The 14,938-nt window shown below is 50.0% G+C and overlaps 1 long non-coding RNA gene, 2 other non-coding genes and 1 pseudogene across 6 annotated transcripts; 2 read left to right on the forward strand and 2 right to left on the reverse strand.

The window, feature by feature from the left end:
• Positions 1 to 538: 538 nt before the first annotated feature.
• Positions 539 to 14,528, forward strand: LOC105866718 (uncharacterized). 4 transcript variants are annotated; one of them, XR_012913124.1, is made up of 4 exons: positions 539 to 1,120; positions 4,249 to 4,362; positions 9,617 to 9,679; positions 14,352 to 14,528. It is a non-coding gene; the product is annotated as an uncharacterized LOC105866718 (long non-coding RNA). The 4 variants fall into 4 exon arrangements; XR_012913123.1 differs by lacking the exon at positions 14,352 to 14,528 and adding an exon at positions 13,134 to 13,777; XR_012913122.1 differs by lacking the exons at positions 9,617 to 9,679; positions 14,352 to 14,528 and adding an exon at positions 4,678 to 5,107.
• Positions 1,157 to 1,340, forward strand: LOC142862329 (small Cajal body-specific RNA 16). The gene has a single exon (XR_012913394.1).
• On the reverse strand, positions 10,747 to 10,838 carry LOC142862357 (uncharacterized; annotated as a pseudogene).
• On the reverse strand, positions 13,054 to 13,157 carry LOC142862284 (U6 spliceosomal RNA). Its single transcript, XR_012913353.1, has one exon. It is a non-coding gene; the product is annotated as a U6 spliceosomal RNA (small nuclear RNA).
• Positions 14,529 to 14,938: the final 410 nt, after the last annotated feature.

Genomic DNA, 14,938 nt, shown 5'->3' on the forward strand with positions numbered 1-14,938 from the left:
CTGCCATTTCCACAAGCCCAGCAAACTCTTCCTTGGTTGTGGGGTCGGACCTGGAGTAAGTCTGCTGCCCAAACTGCTCCCTCTGCCCCCTGAGACACTGAGCTGCCGGGACCCTATGGGGTGCTGGTCTGTTGGCGGGATGAGCTTTCCAGCGGCTGTCCCGACAGGCAAAGTCGGCCCCGGCCCTCCCCAGGCCACCCGGGGTGCAGACCCAGCGGGGCCGGGAGCAGAACCACGCGGGTGTAAGCGGGCGCGGTCCCTGCACCTGCTCCCCGGGGACCGGTGGCGAGGCGCAAAGGGACGAGGCCCACATGACTCCCGGCACCCAGCAGGCTCCCAAGAGATGGGATGTCTCTTCTGCTTCCCTCGCTCTAGGGCCCTCCCCTCCCGTCCAGGCGCTCGTCTCTGTTATTCAAATCTCCGCCTGCGTCCCCTTTAAGACCGCCTTGGAGGACCAAAGTCGAGGGCGGCCCTCTAGCTGCTGTCTCGATGGTAAGTCGTCCTCGCTTCCGGCCGGAAGTGTGCGGGCGGAAGTGCTTGCGTGCAGGAGGGTCGGCAGAGAGTGGAGACGTGTGCTTTGTTCTGTCGGAGGGGGAACCCGCTCTCGCCTCCTGCTGGTCGCCGGTCCCCGGCCCGCTGGGCGACGCGGGGCGGCCGCAGCTTCTGCCGCCGCCGGGCCCTGCCTGTAGAGTGGGGCCCTGGCCCGGATGTTAACGGAGCTACTTCGGGGGCGGGAGGCGCTGCCCCGGAGACCAGAGATCCTCCCCGCGGGGCCCGGGTCTCCAGGGCCCGCTCCTCCTTTAGCAACCGGGGATGGGATAGGGGGTCGGGGGCGACAAAGGGAACTTGGTCCGCACGCAGCCACCGAAATTGCAGTGCGAGGCTGTAAGGAGGCGCTGTGGCCTGCAGAAGAGCCTCGGGGCCCCAGGCCGCCTTAGCTCGGGTTTCTGGGGCTGCGGTAAGCATCGAATGACTTATGCTTTTACTCTTTCCACCCAGGGTGTCCGCTGAAAATGAGAAGTGTCCAGTCCCCGACGGTTGGCTGAAGCTATGCGAGGATTATATCCTGCTCCGCGTTGGTGCGAGCATTCGGAGCGACCCCTCAGTTTGGGGAATCCAGGTGTGTCAAGTGTGGAGCCAAAGTGTGCTAAGGCAGATGGTCTGGGGAAAGGCTCCTGTGTTGTTGAACCCGCCCAGTTGTGGGTGCAGCCTTGTACCAGGCAGCCCAACCCTGACCTAAAGAAAATTCCCGGATGTCTTTCCTGGGATTTGAATTTGCAGTAACAGGTGTGAGCATTCTAGCAGCAGTTTGATGATCATGTATGATACTGCAAACAGGACCTATGCTGAAAGAAGGATAGTTAGTATCACAGAGCAGGTAGTTTTTAAAACCTAGTAACAGTGTTGATGTTATCTGTTTCATGCAGTAAATATTTACCGATGCTTTGGCCAGGCACCATGCTAAGTGTTATGGATACAGAAATGAACAAAACAGTCATGGCCCTTATTCTCAGGCAGCTACACCCCAGGCAGGGAGACAAGGTTAATTGATCACACTTAAGAGGGTGTAATTCAAGCCAAAGTGAATGCTCTGAAGGAAGGCACAGTCCTGTAAGAATTTATATCACAAGGACACTGGAAGGCTTTCCTGAGGATAGGGCCCTTGAGCTGAACTCTGAAGGGTGAGTAGCAGTTTGCTGGGAGGGACAGGGACAGCATGTGCCCAGTGGCCTGACGAGGGGCTGGTGAAGGAACTGTAAGTAGGCCATTATAGCCCAGAAAGCAAGGTGGAGAATGGTGTGGAATGAAGCTCAAAAGGTAGGAAAGGGCCAGACCACACAGAGTCTTGTGGCTCAGGTGAGGGTTTTGGTCTTTGCCCTGAGAATAGTGGGATACCATTGTGGGTTTTAAACAAGATAATGTACAAAAGTCCGTGATTTGTTCTTTTTTTTTTCTGCATTGAGCAAAAAGTCCGTGATTTGGAAAGATCACCATGTACAGAACAGTGTTGTCAAACCACAACTTACTGCAGCGGTAGAAGTCATCTGTATCTGCACCATCCAGAGCAGCCACAAGACACATGTCACTGAGCACTTGCAGTATGGCTGGTGTGACAAAGGGGCCAGATTTTTAACTTTAACTTAAATTTAAATAGCTACACATGGCTAGTGGCGGCTTTTGTTGGACAGTGTGGGTCTCGAGCACATGGAGGGAGTGGCCACACCTTCCTGGGGATCATGGCCTAGAGAAACATCCCTTTACATCTCTTGCACCTCCTCCTTTCTAGGATAAAGGCTGAGACGGATTCCGCCTTAGAAATCATGTTCATTTCTCCTCAGGGTCTCAAACAGTAGCTGTTTGTGGATTTTTTTTTTTTTTTAATTTTTATCTTCTTTGTTTATTTTTTGAAGTGGAGTCTTGCTCTGTCACCCAGGCTGGAGTGCAGTGGCTTGATCATAGCTCACTGCAGCCTTGAACCCCTGAGTTCATGCTGTCTTCCTGCCTCACCCTCTGGAGTAGCTGGAACTACAAACATGCGCCATCAGAACCACACCTGGCTAATTTTTTAAAAATCTTTTTAGAGCTGAGGTTCTATTGTGTTGCCCAGGCTAGTCTCAAACTCTTGGCTTCCTATGTCTCAGCCTCCTGAGTCGCCGAGATTACAGTGGTGAGCACTGCGCCCAGCAAGTTTATGGAATTTTTAATGTTTGTTTCCTTGGCTGTGGTTTCACCTGCTCTTTCTTGAAGCAGCATTCTTCCTTTTGTCTTTGCCTGTGTTGTTGTCAGTAAATAGATTGAGAGGTGACTTCATCAGTGCATTTAAGTGCCTACAGTGGTCAAAGCATTAAGTCGTATGCCTTGGAGAGAATTTAAAGAAAAGTATGGACCCTGGAGTTAGGGGCTTCAAATTCAGCAAGGTAGACAACAGTGAGTGCTGAGGTTAAAGAGGAAGGAGCATTTTCAGTGAGACCCTCAGGGAAGGTGACCCTGGGAGGGAAGCAGAAGCAAAGGCCATTTCCAGCTGATGAAGCATGTGACAAAGGCAGGAAGCATGAGAGTGCTTGGGAGGGTGTGGGGAGCTCAAGTGGGGGCCATACTGGGGGAACACATGGCAAGAGGGAAGGGAAGGCACACGAAGTAGGAATATGTAGACTGGGGCTGGGTTGTCGGGGCTTTTAATGTCAAGAGTTGGGGTGGCTTTGAAACCGGCAGGTTCTGAGACCACAGGAGGTGGTCTAAGGTCTGCTGATAACAGCCTGGGGAGAGGTGGGGTAGGAAGTCCCTGTGATAGTCTTCAGTAGGAGGTGACCAGCCTTTGCTCTGGCAGTGCCATTAGATTTGGAAGGACGAGAGACAGGTAGATGCAAGGTCCCCATGGGGCAGAATCCGAGGTACCTTCCACACTGTGTTCTGGGTAGAAGGTGGACTTAGATTTTGGAGAGTATTTCATGGTACTAACGGTTATTTTTTTATTTTTATTTTTTTTATTTTTATTTACTTTTTATTTTTTTTTTTTGAGACAGAGTCTCGCTTTGTTGCCCAGGCTAGAGTGAGTGCCGTGGCATCAGCCTAGCTCACAGCAACCTCAAACTCCTGGGCTCAAGCAATCCTCCTGCCTCAGCCTCCCGAGTAGCTGGGACTACAGGCATGCGCCACCATGCCCGGCTAATTTTTTTTTTCTATATATATTAGTTGGCCAATTAATTTCTTTCTATTTATAGTAGAGATGAGGTCTTGCTCTTGCTCAGGCTATTTTCAAACTCCTGACCTCGAGCAATCCACCCTCCTCGGCCTCCTAGAGTGCTAGGATTACAGGCGTGAGCCACCGTGCCCGGCCTATTTTTATTTTTATTTTTTGAGACAGAGTCTCACTTTGTTGCCCAGGCTAGAGTGAGTGCCGTGGCGTCAGCCTAGCTCACAGCAACCTCAAACTCCTGGGCTCAACCAATCCTCCTGCCTCAGCCTCCCGAGTAGCTGGGACTACAGGCATGCACCACCATGCCCGGCTAATTTTTTCTAGATATTTTTAATTGTCCAGCTAATTTCTTTCTATTTTTAGTAGAGACAGAGTCTCACTCTTGCTCAGGCTGGTCTTAAACTTCTGAGCTCAAATGATCCGCCCGCCTCAGCCTCCCAGAGTTCTAGGATTACAGGTATGAGCCACCGCGCCAGGCCAATGCTAATGGTTTTAAATATTCAGACCTGTTAAAGTAGAATCAAAGCTGATGAGGTGTCCTTTCTTTGCAGGTCAGTTTACTAGAAGATTTGTATGTGTGCTGGCTGGAAAGCTGACTCCGTGTCTGCTGCTTCTCTGTGCCTGGAATGGGATTGTTTTGGCTTAGGACCTGCCAGGTCTGTTTGGTCAGTTCCTGACTGCATACTTGCTGAGTGTTGGCTTGCTTGAGACCCTGTTTTGTAGGGATACAAATAAATGGAGCCAGACTCCAAGGTGACTTGGTTTCTGTGCCCAGTGGCCACGTGTCTGAGTGTGTAGCCTCTACTGAGACACACAGTTGGCAATGCTGTTTCCAACTATTTTGAAAGAGTGACTTCCAGGGCCACTCGCACTGTCCTCTGTAGGAAAAGTGCTCAGGAGGAGGCCTGAGGCCCAGGAGCACTTTGACCTGTTAGCCCATTTTCCTTATTGTCATTTATGTTTTTTCCTCTGACTTTCAGAGCGTTTTTAGCATCTTCAGCTGTGAAATCCTCTGGGAGGCTGCAGCATGGCAAAGTTTTGAGGTACTAACAGGTGCTATTTGCTGCAGGAAGACACCTACCCCAAGGGGGGAGGGGAGTTTATTGGAGGCTGTCAGTCTTTTACTGTCTTAGTTTGCATGTTTGGGCCACTCACGAAAGCATCCACCCCACAGTAAACAGTTACCTACGTTCTCCCCTACGTGCTTGTCTGTAGATGGAAAACGTGTATTGCTTAAATTAATATATTGTGTTAAGATGTGATATGTACTGGAAAAAATAATATGAATTGATGTTTCTGGAATAAATCACCCTGATGCCCAATTACCGACTCATTCGTCTGCGTGCTGTTTTTCCTGTGTGCAGAATGTCGGCCTCCTCCCTGTGGCTGTGGGGTGCCTTGACTGTCCTCAGAATGTAGGACTGTTCTAGCAGCTGTGGCCTCCTGTGTGCCCAGCTCCTTAGGGAGTTGGACGGGTCTTGGTTTGGGAGTTAAATCGGGCGCATTAGATCCTGGGCCCCCCGAGCAGTCATGTCTTACGGCATGAACGCAGATGGTATTGGGAGAGCTGTTTGTAACTGCGAGAGCTTTCCTCTTAACCCGGGGAAGGCGCTTGAGTGTCCCTGTAAGTCCAGAAGAGTCGGCCAAGAGCAGGGAAATACAGGCAAGACGAGTGTGACCATCCCGTGGCAGAGTGGCACGGGCTGAGATAACGTCCTTCCCAGGAGCCTTCACCCCTCAAGGTGCCGTCTTGTCTTTGCACCCCTGTCCTGCTCCAGTCTGCTGAAATACTGCCCGGAACTGGCTTCGAAATACTGCCCGGAGCTGACTTCTTAGCATTGAGTCACCTCCCGTTTTCTCTGTGACTGGACCCCAAGACAGTTAATTCTCCTACACAGTAAAGGGCCTGGGGTGACGGGTGTGCTGGGCGCCTTTGTGGTGATGGGAAGGAGGCCTGGGATCCACAGGAGAAGACTCCAGAAGGTTTGTGTCACTGCCTGGAGTATACCCCAGCTGTCCCCTGCTCTGTCACTCAGATCTGGCCCCATGGAGTTGGCCCCTACAAGCCTGGACCTGGTGTGCTGGACTTGTTTTCCCCAAAGAACACATGTCTAAAATAGCTTTTGGTATCGTGGCTGGGCCTTAGTGTTCGTGGCTTTCTTTTCTGGATTGTGTGAGGAAGAGCTCAAGCAGGTGGGGTCCTGTCCTTCAAAGACGGAACGTTCAGGACTAGCAAGGGAGGATGAAATATGTGGTTAAGTGTCATTTTTTAATGTTAAAAACTGCTGTGGGGCCGGGCACAGTGGCTCATGCCTGTAATCCTAGCACTCTGGGAGGCCGAGGTGGGAGGATCGTTTGAGCTCAGGAGTTTGAGACCAGCCTGAGCAAGAGCAAGACCCCATCTCTACTAAAAATAGAAAGAAATTAGCTGGCCAACTAAAAATTATATATATATAAATTAGCCAGGCATGGTGGCACGTGCCTGTAGTCCCAGCTACTCAGGAGACTGAGGCTGGAGGTGGCTTGAACCCAAGAGTTTGAGGTTGCTGTGAGCTAGGCTGACACCACAGCACTCTAGCCCGGGCAACAGAGTGAGACTGTCTTAAAAAAAAAAAAAAAAAAAACCTGCTGTGGGACACACAAGTCTTGTATCAGAAAAAGTATGAAAAGTGAACTAAAGAATGGTTATAGCAAGTCAAGAATGTGAACTTCTCTCTTCGTCCACTAGGGGGTGTGATCCCACACCAAACTCTTCTCTTCCATAACTTGGTACAAAGTTTGGGGTTTTTTTCCATTTGCGTTTTTTTTTTTTTTTCTTTTTGTAATTTAGCCAACACCTTCTTTCACCAGAAAGTTATGCAGAGGATTCATCTGTGGGGTTGGGCTCTTGCTTAGGAATCTGTAAGGGCGCCCCGGTGGTGTACAGTTCCTGGGAAGGGTTTGCAATGTCAGGGACCAGCTGCACTAAGCCCAGGCGCTCACACTTGGGCGTCAGAGCACATGCTAATGCATTTCTCGCATTCGCTCCTGGTGCCAGCTGGTGGGCAGGAATCCAGGGTGATACATACCTGCCTTTGAGGTCCCAGACAGTGTATTACAGGTTTAGAAGTATCTCTGGCACCAACATTGCTCATACTGGAAATTGAAAAGTACGTACCAAGACTGAACCAAGTTTGTACAAAGCCAGCATGGTTTAGCTTGCTGCTGCTACGTGTTAGAACAGTGTTGTCAAATGGGGTGGAAGAGTGATTATTCTGGAAATGTCATTTTAAGTAGAGGTCTTTATATTCTCTGGTTTATGAGCCTCGTTTAACAGCTTTCTGGTGGATTAAACATGTTTAGTTGAGCACTGATGCTGGCTGCAGTAAGCTACAGCCAGGAGCAAAACAAGCTCCCTGCCTTCAGGGAGCTCACATTCCAGGACAGGGGAGACAGGAAGCAAATCATTGAAAAATGTAGGAAAACACATGAGTGCTGTGGAGAAAGAGAAAGCAACTTGTCTATGCTAGGGCTAGGGCGTGGTCAAGGGTGCAACTTGCAGTTTTAGGTAGGGTGGTCAGGGAGGTGGCCTTTAGTAAAACCCTTAGGTAAGGAAGTAAGTCATGGGGCGGCTGGAAGAGCATCCCAAGCAGAGGGGGCAGCTAGTAGGATGCAGAAGGAACTAGAAGGGTTTATGAGGGTGCGGGAGGGGCCAGGTCTCATAGGGCCTTGCACACAGGAAAGTGGGGGGCTTGCGCTTTCCCTCTGAGTAGTGTAGCTCACATTCTCTTCACTTGTCACCTTTTAGGGACCATTTTCCCCCTGATAAAGTAGTTTGCAGTAGCAGCATTTCCCATTCTTGTGCTAACAGACTTGCCTGTGAGCGGATCCCAGATCTATGGGTAGGGAGCTCTTGGCCACTGAACCCCGTGTCCCGAGATGAGTGATATGGACAAAGACATTGGGATATGACAGGTAAAGTTCCTGGCTCAGCTGGCCTTCACATAAAGGACCTTGTGTCCTCCACCGTGTTGAAGCCAGAGACGGCCTGTCTCAGAGTGACCGGGAGCTCAGCCCCGGATTTGTCCTCACCCTGTGCATGTCTCATTCACAGAACTTGCCCTATTTTGTCATTTTTCCCTTGTCTATTGCCACCTCTGCATTAGCTCCTTGAGTTTAGGATCCCTGAACTGATTTGATTTTTCAGCAGAATAGATATGTTTATTTCATTTATATCACTATTTAAATTGTTATCAAAAAGAATACAAAAAGTGCCTTCTCCTATAATCTTTCCAAGTAGGAAGCCTGTTTGGGTTTGGGTTTTATGTGGTTACACCCGGTGAATGCATACAAAACAATTATTCTGGGAGGTTTTTCTTTTCAGAGCAATTATGCAGCTACAGCAGAAAACTAGTTCTTTTATTGCTAATGTAATGAAAGTAGATCTGTGTAAGTCATTGGAAGGTCACATGTCCACAGACTGTCAGCTGTGGAGAGTTATGTAACAGTGGTTATGCAATGCCACGTTAGAACTGCAGCCACCAGCAGTAAAACATGTAGATGATTGTACTGAATTAAAATAAGACTTCTACTTCCTTTCAGCAGCAAATTCCTTGTTAACTAAACCAAGACTTGGGAAAGTGTTGGCTTCCACTAGAGGCTCTGTCGGCCACATGCCACCTGTGTGGCTTCTGCGCATCAAGTAGATCTCTTGAAGTCAAATTTCTGATGTGAGCCTGTTTGGAAACATTCTTACTTATCATCTGATATCAAGATGAGTTATGGGCAAAGCCCCCCATAAATCCTAATGCACATCTCAGTCCCTTCACTAATGCACCATCTTTGTTCCAAGATACTTTCACCCCTTTGAAAGTTAATGGGAATGACCAAAAGAGATATTAAGAGGTAAAAATGAAATAGAGGCTTCACTTTTCTCTGACTTCATGTTTCTTTTTGTTTTAAATTTTTTCCTAAAGTAGGACATGCACTGGTTTAAACTCATAGAACTAAAAGGCTCCAAACACTGAGCCACACTCCCCTGCTCTGGTCTCCTAGAGAAGCTGTTTTCCCCTCCCGCCCTTTCTGGCAAGTCTGCCCGGGCCCTGTCTGGGTAGCATGCACTGCCCTGGCCCGTTGACTTCCCTTCTGGTAAATTCACACTGAGCTCTTCCGACTTCCTCTTCTGCTTCTCCTTCCTCATCCTCACGGCACAGTCATCCTCTGTACTTCCTGTTTTAAGTCGGCACTCCATGTTTACATGATTAGGCATCTGCAGAGCTCACCCACCACCTCGCGTTGCAGTGCACACTGCACTTCCTTTGTTCTCCCTGTTGGTCTCCCCCCCTGACTTGTCTTGCTTTTTCTTTGACTGGGCTTTCTTTGAACCTCTTGCTAATTCTTCCCACATTTGCTGGTGGCTTCTCGGCAGAACTTTACACAAGGTCAATCACATTAATCTAATTATAACAATTTTTTCTTAGGTGAGCGAAAGATGACTTTTCTGACAATTGAGTTGTGAGTGTGGGTTGTAGTTTTGCTACGATCTTGTATGCAAAGGGCAGGGCCCTAGCATGCCAGTTCAGAAGTTCATTTTTAGGTGGGGCTATTTTTTAGGAAAACAAGGGCTGGATTATCATTGTTAGGCTTCATGAAAAAAGAAATGTTGGCTGAACTCCTGACAGGCAGTGGGGGTGGGAGGTAACTTGTTTCCCAGAAAACTCCTTACCAATCTTGCCAATCTCTACCCAGAAGGAAATTATGAATTACACCAGGTAGAAAGGGTTCTGTTCCAAGCCTAGTTTAGACCGGTCTTCTATTTTACAGTCCCTTTTTTTTTTGACCAGACCGTAACTTCTTGGCTAGATCTCTGTCTTGGTCCAGAAGGCCCACCTTGTTGCATTTTGGTCTAAGAGCTTAAGTGAATTTGTCATCTCGTTCCAGGCTTCCCAAGCAATGTGCAAAAGAGTCCCCTGGGGATGTCATCGAAATGCAGCTTCTGGTTCGGTAGGTCTGGGGTGGGCCCGAGGTTCTGCATTTCTCTCAAGCTCCCAGGCCTGGCTGGCGCTGTTGGTCTGGGGACCACACCTTGATGAGTGAGGGAGGCCTGCCCTTTCTCGCAGGTTGTGGGACTGACTTAGCTGCAGGCTCACTTTGAAGGACACATGTATAGTCCTGACTGCTAGTGCTATTTATATACACATGGATGTTGTTCCTTTCAACGAATTTCCTGTATTAGGGAAGAATTTCCTAGCACAGTCCTGTCACGGTCTGTTGCCACGGTCACGATTTCTTGTCATTTATTCACCTGGCCTTCTATATTGTGCAAGGTGGCTTCGCTGAGGCTTCTTATTAACCTAGGTGCAGCATGAGGCAGTTATTACCATGCAAAGACCTCCTTGCTGTTTGCTTAATAAAACTGGAGTCACATGTTGGGGAAATATAATTAAAAACAATCGCACAGCCCAGAAAACCTTTTGACAAAGGTAGAAGTGAAAGAAAACAATCTTATTGTCGAATAAGCATAAACCCAAACCTGATGAGCAGTCGGCAACCGCTAACAGAGTTGCAAGGACAGAAAGAAACCTCCCCCTGCTGAGCGGGTGCAGCCCGTTCAGTAGGAAAGTGGGTTTTGCCATTTGGAGTCAGGTGACAGATAAGTTGGGCCCATCCCCTCCCAGGAGCTATCTTCTTTGATGATTACCATTCAAAGAGATGGACTCTTGGGTCCATCAAAGACCATTCAAAGGACTCTTGGGTCCTTTAAGAAACATAACTTGAGTTGTAAGGCTGGCAAGAGACTTATCTAACCCCTAAAAAGATTTATAAGCATTTGAAAAGGACAAAGAAATGACAAAAGCAAAGGGGGCAGGGAAGGAGGGTTGAGGGTGTCTTCCCATTTTCAACAGGGAGAATCAAGTCTTTAATTTCTAGTTTGTATTTGCCCTTACACGAGATGATTAATAAAGCCTAAGAGTTGACTCCTGTCTGGAGAGTTTGTGGCGACTCAAAAACAACATTTATTGTCCTAGAATTTTTTTTTCTAACTTCCCTTCTTTTTTTTTTTTTACCCATGTCGGACGGGTAATGTGCAAGGTTTGAGGGAGGCACATCTCACCCGTGCGCGTGAAAACCCAACCATCACGCTTATGAACCACAGAAAGGTCACATAACTGCCTTTCATCACCTGTGTTCTCTGAGACCAGGAACCAGAGACGTGTAACTCACCGCCCAGGCCTTCCCCAGGGCGCCAGCCCGCGCAGCCGCCCGCCCTTCCTTGAGATTCCCAGGCCTCTCCGGTGCGCCTGGCCTGCCCGGAAGTGACGTGCCTGCGTATCAGCCCGGGACTCTGGTTTCCCATGGGAAGGAGAGTTCGTCCCCAGTGTGACCCTTGTGGCATAAACAGGATTGTAGATTAGACGCCTCTGTTTATATCCTGGTAGGAAGGAGGGCGATTGTCACTGAGCCCAAGCAAGCAGCTGCTTTGCCAAGGAAAGTAGAGGGACTTTGCAAAGGCATCGTGTCACTGCGTGATCACCCCTAGGAGCAGTCTGGCAGGCGAGACCAATCTATTTGTGTTGTATTTTCACCAGATTATGGTAGGCTCTGCAGTATTCTGTTCAAAGTTCCAGCCTTGGTTTTGCTCTGGAACCACGTGGGAAACCTTAACTGACTGAACCTGAGTCTCCCTTACTTGTACGTGGCCCCACCGCCGCCGTCTGCGCTCGCCGTGAGAGCCAAGTAGGAGAAGGTGCCCGTGGTGCTTAGCAGAGGGCCGGGGCCGTCCTGGGAGCACCCGTTATGCTCTCTATAATTTCTCCATGGAAGGGAAGCCCCTGTCTGCCGGACTTACGTGGGAATGAACAGGAAGGGGGTCCCAGGACTTCAGTGAGTTGGGGGCCTGGAGTTTTTGAGGACAGTGGCTGCCGTGATGGGAGATGCAGAAAAGAGAAGGCTGGAAAGTGGTGTTTTAGGAGACCTTTGAGATACCCATTTCGGGGTAGGGTTGTCAGATTCAGCAAATAAAAGTACAGATTTGCAAGACAAGCAGTTAAATTTGAATTTCAGATGAACAACGAATAATTCTTACAGTAAGTCCATCGCATGAGGCGTGTCTGTTGAGCAGAAAACCCCGCTTGTCCTCACGCCAGGGCAGTCAACACAGAAGGCTCCTGTGGCCAAAGAGTGGGGGCTTTTTGCCACCCGCTGAGCAAGCAAGCAGCGCAGCAGACACCAGCTGGGTGTCCCCTAATCAATCCAGTGCTGACGATGTCTACCTAGAGATGGCTTCAGATCCCACAGGGTGAGGGCTCAGTCCTCAAGCCTGTCCCCACTAGAGACACAGTCGCAAGTCCCGGCCTCCGGGACTTCAGACCAACTGGCTCCAAGTTGGGGTTCCCACGACCCCCTCCTTGAGTTTCACTGATTTGCTAGTGCAGCTCACAGAACTCAGGGAAACATGTTTCCTGGTTTGTCATAAAGGGTATTACAGCGATCACAGATGAAAAGATGTGCAGGGAGCTACGTGGAAGGGTGCAGAGCGTCCACGCCCTGTCTCGGCGCACCACCCTGCAGGAACCTCCCCAACCCCGGTCCTCTGGGCCTTCTAGGGAGACCTCACTGGATAGGCATGATCGACAACTGTGGGGGGTGTGATTGGGCCAGAAGGGTGTGATCCGACACTAACAGGCTGAGTGGGGACACGCAGTGAGGCCTGCGTGTTCAGATTCTTCCTGGTCTCTGTGCAGCATCCTTCCTCCATCCAGGGCATGGGGCAGGACCCCTTCTGAAATGGGGTCTTGTGACCCACAACCAGTCAAGGAAGAGCAGAGAATTTCTCTATGGAAAGGCGGGGGGATTAGAGTCCTGCCTTGGGCGGGGGAAAGGAGGGCAGGCGAAGATCGGGGAGAGAGATCCCCATTTCTGAGCCCTGAAGGGCCCCAGCATCACAGCAAGGGCTGTGGGAGCTACAAGCCGGGAACCGTGGATGAAAACCAAAGCACAGTTATCATAACATCACGCTTGTACTAAGAAAAGTTATATGAAGTTCAGAATATAACTGGCGGTTCTGTATTTTATTTGGCAACCTTCATTGAAAAAGACCTAAGTGATTTTCCAGGGTTTCCGTAGAGGGTGCTGCTGTCCGCCTCCTTGCTGCTGAATCGGGCCTGGGCTGTGGCTCAGACCCTGCCGGGCCCCAGCCAGGAGGTGTGCACTTCCTCTGCAACTGCTCCGCGGCCCCTGTTGTCGCTAACAACGGCAGGGACTGGCCATGTCCAGCTTTACCCCAGCCCTGTGCTCCTGGAGCAGAGCAGTGGTTAAGAAACACCCCTCAGCCCTTCCTGTGTTTCTGGACACTGCTGTGTCTTGTTTTGTTTTTTAGAAATATGAAACGCTTCACAAATTTGCACGTCATCCTTGCACGGGGACCGCGCTAATCTCTGTGTCCCTCTGATTTTAGTAGATGAGCTGCCGAAGTCAGCGCTGTTTCTGGACTCGGTTTTGATGACCTCAGGTTTAGACGAGACCTACAGATTCCTGCGCCTGGTGCACAGATGATCTGCTGGGATGCCTGTCCCCACTGGGCAAGGGGAGCAAAGTGCTTGTTACGAAGCAGGGACCTTCACCAGGGTTAGGTTTCTCGCCTTCTTCCCCGGGGCCCCTGCACTTTGGCCTCTCCCCAGGGGAGCCGAGCACAGGCAACCCCGGAGGGAGCAGAGGACGGCCTGGGCCTGGCTTAGCTCTCATCTGCCCTTCCCTCCTCTCCCACACCTGCTCCCTCCTGGGCCTCTTCACTCTGCTCCCTGGAAAGGACAAGTTCTTTTTGCCTGACCCCCAAGGCTCTTGCAGACCTCTGGCCAGAGCGTCCTGTTGCAGAACAGAGAGCCGCAAACACAAACCAGTTCCGCTCACCCCCGCCAGGGCCTGTCTCTGGGCTTCACCTCCATCCCATTGAACCCCTGGAATGGATTGCTGAGGCTGGTCTCGCTGTCATCTCCACTTTGTGGATGGGGACACAGCAGGTGACTAGCGAGCGCTGGCTCGGGAGGAAAAGAAAGGACCTCACTTAGGTGGCATCAAACAAATGAAAAACACAAAAATATTAAAGTATTTTAAATACAAATTATCTATTATGTATTTCCATCCTGTGTTGTACTGAGTTGACGAAGACATGGAAGGAGAGAGGGAGATTGAGAAAGTCCAGGTGGGCAGGGAAGAGAGAAGAGAAACAGGATTCTGCAGACCAGATCAGAAGGTCCCACCCACGGCGAGCAAATCACAACCTTCTCCCACGCCGAGCGTCTTGGGTGATCCCAGTGATTTAAAGTCGCCGTCCTTAACACCTGTATTGTCCTGTCATTGCTAACGACAATACAGGATTGTCTCACAGTGGAATTCGAAAGGTTTTGTAAGTGCTAGAGGTTGGGTTGGTTTTCAAGCTTGACTTGGAGCCTGCCAACACTATCGGCAACACCTGAAAGTCCCTTTGAGAAGGGGACCGTGCTGACGGATTTTATCCCGTAGTCTCTGCATATGACAATTGGCATTGATGTTTATGTCGGTGTTTGGGCCCGTGCAGCGTGTGCGCGCGCGCGCGCACACACACACACACACACACACACACACACACGGACTCATACTTTCCCCATTCAAGCAGTTTTATTTTTATTTTTTGTAGAAATGGAGTCTCACTATGTTGCCCAGGCTGGTCTTGAACTCCTGGCCTCAAGCGATCCTCCCGCCTCGGCCTCCCAAAGTGCTGGGATTACAGGTGTGAACCAACATGCCCGGCCTCTCCCAGCCCTTTGGGCAGGTGTGCAGTGGGGATCAAATAAGTATGTTCAATAAAATCTTGATAAACCAGCTCAGTGCTGTGGGGTTCTGCCACCGTCTGTATCCGGAGTCTGGAGTTTCTGTGTTAAACGTGGTCGGCACAACCCGAGTCCGACGGGGGCGGCCCTGCGTCTCCTCTGGACAGGTGGGAGGCTAGCTTGACCCCATGCTGCTCTTGGATCCTTCCCACAGGTAAATAAACAGAGGGCTGGAGGGCTGGGACCCCTGGCCCACAAGATTATTGTATGTGCACATGTCCTCTTATATTCCAAATAATTTTTCATCTCAGTCCTGTTAAAACTGTGGTTGTCCCAAGAAAAAAAATCTGAAGGCTCAGTTGTAAAGGATGTTTTTGTTGTCTTTTTAGAGACAGGGTCTCGCTTTGTCACCCAAGCTGTAGCGCAGTGGCCATGCACAGGCACAATGATAGCC

This window comes from Microcebus murinus, chromosome 18 (assembly GCF_040939455.1).
Source record: "Microcebus murinus isolate Inina chromosome 18, M.murinus_Inina_mat1.0, whole genome shotgun sequence".
Taxonomy (NCBI): Eukaryota; Metazoa; Chordata; class Mammalia; order Primates; family Cheirogaleidae; genus Microcebus; species Microcebus murinus.